The 7,150-nt window shown below is 44.0% G+C and overlaps 1 long non-coding RNA gene across 1 annotated transcript; it reads left to right on the top strand.

Annotated features, from left to right (window-relative positions):
• Positions 1–507: 507 nt before the first annotated feature.
• LOC121138973 lies at positions 508–4,966 on the top strand. Its single transcript, XR_005875843.1, has 3 exons — positions 508–593; positions 1,403–1,792; positions 4,494–4,966. It is a non-coding gene; the product is annotated as an uncharacterized LOC121138973 (long non-coding RNA).
• The last annotated feature ends 2,184 nt before the right edge of the window (positions 4,967–7,150 follow it).

Below are 7,150 nucleotides of genomic sequence, written 5' to 3' on the forward strand. Positions count from 1 at the left end.
AAGGCATCAGTGAGAAATCTCATTCTCAGGACCAAAGAATATTTTGATCAGTAGAAACCCTGAGTCTAGGACAAAGGTGGCCCCACTCCACCCTTCCTACACTTACTGACCCCTTAGCTTTCATCTGCCTGGTGGCTTGTGCAGTCCCAGCTTGTGATCCTGCTTGAATATTTAACTTGCATTTCATTTAACTTCTGTGGAGACTTATGATCTTTGCTCTATCATACTTAAGTATTGTAATTATGCTGAAGAAGAAGGAAGCAAAGAAGGGAGAATGCAAGGTGTATGTGTACTCATGCCATAGGGCTGGTGGTGGTTTGACTGGGATTGGCCCCGAAAGCCTCATATGTTTGAATTTTCCCCCAGTTAGTGGAACTATTTAGGAAGGATTAGGAGGTGTGGCCTTGTTGAAGAAGGTGTGTCAATGGAGTCTAGCTTTAAGGCTTTAAAAGACTCAGGTCATCCCCAGTGTGTTCTCTCTTGTTTCTGTTTCCAGATCAGATTGTAAGCTCTCAGAAATTGTTCCAGTACCATGCCTGCCTGCTGAAGTGTTCCCCACCATGGCAGTGATGGACCCCTATTGCTTAATAATTGTAAGTGCCAAATTTGCTGTCCCTTCTTTAAGTTGCCTTGGTCATGGTGCTTTATCACAGCAGAAAAAAAGTAACTAAGACAGAAATTGGTATCAGAAGGGGGAATAATGCTGAGAAGAACCTGACCATGATGCATTGAGAGTAGAAAACCAGTTGAGTGCTCTAAGCAGAGTTTAATGGTAGTTTCTAGTAGAAGCTTGGAAGACAGTAGGGCTAGGAGCTATGTGGACGATGGAGGTTTCAGAGGAAAACAATATTAACAACTGGGTTAGAGACCATTCTTGTGATACCTGACAAAGAATGTAGCTACCTTCTGCCCCGTCCTAGGAATCTGATCAATGCTAAATTGAAAAGAAATGAACTAATTTCTTTATCAGAACTTGCAAGACAACCTAATATTAAGTCTGCCATGTACACAATAGTAATCATTCTTAAGCAGGTCTACAATTAAAACAAAGGGAGTTTGAGCCAGGCATGGTGGCCCATGCCTTTAATCCCAGCACTGACAGGGATTAAACAAAACTTGTTCTCTCATCGGTCTGGAGCCAGAAGTTCAAAACCATGGTGAGGGCAGAGCCACACTCCCTCTAAAGACACAATCCCTTCTGTGCCTCTTTAGCTTCTGGTAATTCCCAGACTGTCTAGCCTGTGGCAGCATCACCCTACCCTGCTTCCATTTTCACACAGCCTTCTTCCCTGTGTGCTTGTCTCGCCATTCAATGCCCCTATAAGGATATGAGTCATTAAACTTAGCGTAAACCCAAACACCATGACGATCTCACCGCAAGATTCTTATGTTTACTTTACAGACACTATGCAAGCCATCCATTGCCATCAGAGATCAATACTGTGTTCAGTCTTCATCAGAAGAACTTCTTATATAATGATGGCAGCTAATGCAGATACTCACCTGTAAGGAGCCAAACTCACCCCATTGGAGGTTCAGGGAGCATCAGTAAAGAGGAAGGAGAAGTATGCAAGAGCCAGGGGCTGGGTCAATGTGCAGGGAAAGAGACGTCCTCTGGACATAACACTGTCACTGCACTTGTAACTCACTGCAGCTGTGGTTGCTTGCAAACGACTGCACTGAATTGGACCTGCTAATATCTCATCCCAAATAGGAGAGGGAGCCATGAGACTCCCACCCTGTCCGGGGCAGGTATGGGCTGCTGGTGGAGAAGGCTTCACTTCCTTCAGAGGTATGTCTGCCAATAAGTTGTCACATCCTGGTATAACCCCCACACACACAATGATTGTACAAGCAACTCTAATTACACCCAGTGGGTTACACACAAAAAGAAGACATGAAAGGGGGGGTTGCTGAAAAGAAAACGGGTTTCAGTGGGAGAGGAGAGAGAGGAGAGAAGGTAATAGGAGTGAAAATAACTAAGATTAATTATATACGTATATGAAGCTCAAAGAATATTTTTTAAGAAAGAAAACTTTTTATATTTGTTCCTTCTTATATGCAGGGGATACAGTCTGTATGGTCAGGCTTTTCTAGAGGAACAGAACTACACGTTACAAAGGGGATTTATTAGATTGGCCTACATGATACCGACTGGGTAATCTAACAATGGTTGTCTGTACTTGGGAGAGACTCAGAACTCATTAGGTGCCCAGTTCCACAAGGCTGGATGCTGCGGCAGTCCCGGTTTAGTGCTGAAGTCCTTGAGACCCACTGGTCTTCAGTGCACACTGGTCGGCTGAAGAAGCTGCATTCTGACATATCAGTAAAGGACAGCAGTGGCTTCAGGAGCAAAAGACTCACACCTTGTATCTGGGCCACTGCTAAAAGGAGCCATCTACTCTGAGGGAGGGTCTTTCCTCCTCACGTAATCCTCCCAGGAAATACCCTTACAGACCCACCCTGGATCTTATCACTTAGTTATTACTGACTCAATTAGGTTGACGACCAAGATTAACCATCATGATGTCCCAGATGCCCAGCAGTGCCTAGAATTACAGATGCACCAAACCCAATGCCAATCATGTGTTTGTTTGCACATACATATTAAGATAAAGTTAAATTCTATTTTGGATACACTAAGAGGTTCATAATAATAATGAAATGGAATATTTATATAAATTATGTTAATGTAGCCCCTTTTCAATGTTTATTATTATACAGCTACAAAAAAAGGAACAAATACATAGCTATCATGGTGTGGCATAATATAAACATATATTTGTTCTGACTGTGGTTCCCAAACCACAGCTCGTAAAACCCTCAGATTTCCTGAGTGAATGCATTCAGCTGCTCACAATGAACCTCTTACAGTCACATCTGAGTTGTATCAGTAAGGTGACTTATGGTGGGTCCCCTTGATAGCTTCAAGCTGGGGTCACTCATCAGAAAAACCAGATGATCTGATAGTTGGGAAGTGAGCTCTACCTACCTCCAGGAAGTGGGTGGAGACTAAAGTTTAAGCTCTGTAAAATCTGTTGAGCCTTGTAGCTCCAGAACTTCCAGGTGGTAAACACTTCTAGGTGAGCATGGACTAGAAGAGGAAAACACTGTATCTGTCCCTGCACACTTTATCCACCACTTCCTAAGGTATACCTTCTATAAGAGACCAGGAAGTTCCTGAGTTCTCTGGGCTTCTCTAGCCAATTACAAAGAATGGGTTGGGGGACAGCTGTGAGAATGCCTGACTCCCAGCCAGGTAGCAAGAAAAATGGTAGCTTGAGACATGTAACTAGTACCTGGAGTGGGGGTCCCTGCTGTGGGCTGAGACTTTAACATGTGAGGTCTACACTAACTCCAGGCAGTTTTAGGAGGTAATTAATCTTTGGGTATCCAAAGTTGGTGTTGGAGGATTAGAGAACTGTTTTGTGTCACAGCAAACATGGCACAAAGGTTAAGGCATGTCCTTCCAATCCATACAGGGGAAAGGAAAGGGAAGGAGAAATCTTTACTTCCCTACAAAATCTCATAGAATTAAGCTCATAATAATTGTACCAGTGGTCTGGTGCCCATGGAATCAACCTAAGAAAACATCTCACAGAGAAGACAAAGGAAGCCTTTAAGGGAGACTTCTTTCGCCTCTGGCTAGAGATGATGTTTAACAAACTTTGTTATTGGGTATAGAGGCTTGAATAAGAGTGGTCTCCAAAGGCTCATATATTTAAAGGCTTAGTCATTAAGAATGGCATTATTTTAGAAGGATTAGAAGGATTAGTAGGCGTGGCCTTGTTGGAGGAAGTGTGTCACTGAGCGTGGCATGTAGGCTGCAGTTCTGGAACCTCATTTGAGAAAATGCCTCCATAAGACTGACTGTAGGGAAATTAAGATGGTGCTGGCAGCCATGGCAACCTAAGTATCATTCATGGGCTCTCAGCTGGGCTACCTGACTGTAACCTTGATCTCTCCTAAGAGCAAGCATTTCAGCCTCTCTCCTCCACCCCATGAGAAGGAACTAAAGAGAGGACTGCTGTGAAGAGAGGAGTCTACCAGGATCAGTGAGAGGGTGGCTTTTGTGCCTGGCAGGCACCATGACTGGGCTCATCAAGAAACAGATCCTGCATCCTGGGAAGCACAAAGATAACCTGCAGCAGGCAGGAGAGCTGACCTTCGGGAGGGGGCATGAGAGTGGGAGAGCTGGTGTTGCCTGCCCCTCGTGAGCTGCAGTACTCTGGAGAGCAGGCCCTGTACCTAGCAGCACAGTAGAGCTGGCATCGATGGCATGGGTGTAGGTGAACAGGCCCAAGGGCATGAGAGCAGGAGAAATGGCCCTGACCATTGCTGCCTGCAGCATTGGGTGAACTAGTCCAGATAGTGCTGGAGAGCTCATCCTGGTGGTGTAGACACAGGAGAGCTTGCAGGCTGACCAATCAGCTACCACCCAGGTCCAGATCCAGGGCTATGAGTTGACCCACCCTAACATCCGTCCCATTTAGAAACTGCTGGAGCATGTGAAGGGGCAGGTTTGGCAGATCCAAAACTGCAGGATTTCCACAACATATTGAAGCAACAGGATATTCAAGAGCAGTCCCAATGAAGACCCAGTGTTGTGGTGTAGCAGAAGCCAGATGCCTCAAACCTGACCAATGACTCATTGCAATGAACACTTGCAAGTAAAGATGTATGGATGGTCTAAAGGGTATACTGTGTCTCATTGTGATGCAGTATGGCTTTCACGATGAGATTCTTGCTGTTGTTGTTGTCTTTATTTTATTTTGGGGGTAGCTTGCAAGGGTAGAGAGCAGATATGAAGGGAGGGGGAGACATGTGGGATTAGGGTGCAAGATGTGAAATTTTTGTCTTGTTTTTTTAAAATCTAGCTGTAGGACATTTCCTTTTCCTTCCTTCCTTCCTTCCTTTCATTCTTTCTGTTTGTTTTTTTAGAGAGGGATTCTGTGTGTAGTCCTGACTGCCCTGGAACTCACTACATAGACCAGACTGGCCTTGAACTCCCAGAGATCCACTTGTCTCTGTCTCCCAAGTGCTGGTATTAAAGGCATGCACCACCACTACTAAGCTCATTTTCTTAATTAGTGATTGATGGAGGAGGGCCCAATCTTTTTGTGGGTGGTGCCCTCCCTGGGCTGGTGGTCCTGGGTTCTATAAGAAAGCATGCTGAGCAAGCCAGGACAAGCAAGCCAGTGAGCAGCACCCTCCGAGGCCTCTGCATCAGCTCCTGCCTCCCGGTTCCTGCCCTCACTGCTTTTGATGATGAACTGTGAGTGAATTAAACACTTTCCTCCCCAAGTTACTTTTGGTCATTGTGTTTCATTATGGCAATAGTAGCCCTCACTAAGACATTGAGAAGACTGAAGTTTCTTTCTTTGGTTCTTAGTCTCATTAACAAAAGAATTTAGAAACAAACCTAGAAGGAAGCTAGAAAATTATTTTAATTAGAGTTTGGAAGAAAACTAAAAGGGCAGCCAAGCTGTAAAACTCTGGCAGCTGCCAAGAGGGAAATAGAGGAGAAACACATCTGTGAGTCTGAGTCAGACCAGCAGATTCAGGAAAAGAACAAACAACCACATGGAGGACAGCAGGCAGCTTTGGAGAACAAGTCCAAAGTGTCAGGGAAAGCATTCTAAGGCATATGGCCAGCATATGAAGGAAAGGGAAAGATTGAAAAGGAAATTTGTGTTTTTCTAAGTTAAGACTCAGAAAAGTGGCAGCCTAAGTCACGGGCTGCATAGCTGAAGGGCTCCAGAGAAAGAGAAGCATATCTCATTAAATGCTATTTTGCCTGCCTCTTAACTTGGTTTTAGGTAAATCAGCCTTCCCCAAGTGTGTTCTCTTGGCCAGATGACTGACAAGCCTGGCTAGATTAACTCTTAAAGAAGAAAACAAAGCATACAATGTTCTAATCTTTGGAGAAAATCAAAATGTTATGTCTTGGGGATGGAAGTATGGTTCCAGTGGTTGAGGGTACGGGTTGCTCTTCCAGAAGGTCCAAGTTCAAATCCCAGCACCCACCTGGTATCCCTAAGCTAACTGTAGTCCCAGTTTCAGAGGATATGACACCCTCTGCTAGCCTTCACAGGCACCAAGCACACATGTGGCACATGCAATCAAAACACCCATACACACAAAATAAAATTAAATAAGATGCAATGGAACTTTTAATACCATGTCTCCACCCAGCACCTTTAATGGATAATTGTAATAGAACCCACAAAAGCCCAAATAAAGGGAAGTCATGTATTTGTTGGGGAATCATGAATGACAAAGCAAGGAAGAGAACCACCAAGGTCTTCTGACCTTAGGCGCTGGAAGCTGCCATCCACTCCTCAACCACCACCTAAGAGAGCAAGCTTGCTCCCAGTACACATATAGCACCTGAGACCCTGCCCCAAAGGGCCAAAGGGGCTGGTATCTCAAAGACTATTGGCTGAATGAGTTCGAAAAATTCCCCCTTTTGTCTAAATAAGAGGGTTCTAAACCTAGTACAAAACTATATGCAACAAGAATATCAAGTATTTTCCAGGAGAAAGAAAGAGTAAAAAACATACACCAAATTAGAACTACAACCAATAAATACATCATCAAGCAAGAAGCACACACTAAATGTTCAAGTTAAAGGCAAATAAAGAGATTATTCCCAATAACTGTCCTATCCTGAGGAGTCTGAGTCTTGTTCCTAAAATGTCTTAGCTAAGATATGAGAGGATAGTAGCTGAGACTGTCTGGTCTTCAACCCCATCAAAGACCTGAGAAGGAAAAGAATACTGCCTGAGTAAGTGGGAAGCGCAAGTGTGTGACTTCCCAAATGTGCAAGAAATAACAGAAACAACTGGCTAACTGGACAGTCACCAAAGTCTCACAGAAACGTTGGGGCAACCAACTTTGGCTAAGGCTTAAACTATCTGACACATCATTTTCAGAACAGGAAAATTCCATTCTTTTGAGAAGGAAGAAATCATTTTCCCGGAATGGGCTCAACAGAGCCTGATATCCATTCTCCCTCCAACACCACTGTTCCCTGTCCAGCTACTAAATTTTACTTAGAAAAAAAAAACTTCAGAATTTATTCCAACCACCTATCAATCCTTTTTTTCTATTGTAAATGGTCTTTGATAGAATGGGCAAGTGTTGCCTG

The sequence above is a fragment of the Mesocricetus auratus genome, unplaced genomic scaffold (genome assembly GCF_017639785.1).
Source record: "Mesocricetus auratus isolate SY011 unplaced genomic scaffold, BCM_Maur_2.0 Super-Scaffold_6730, whole genome shotgun sequence".
NCBI classification, from domain to species: Eukaryota; Metazoa; Chordata; class Mammalia; order Rodentia; family Cricetidae; genus Mesocricetus; species Mesocricetus auratus.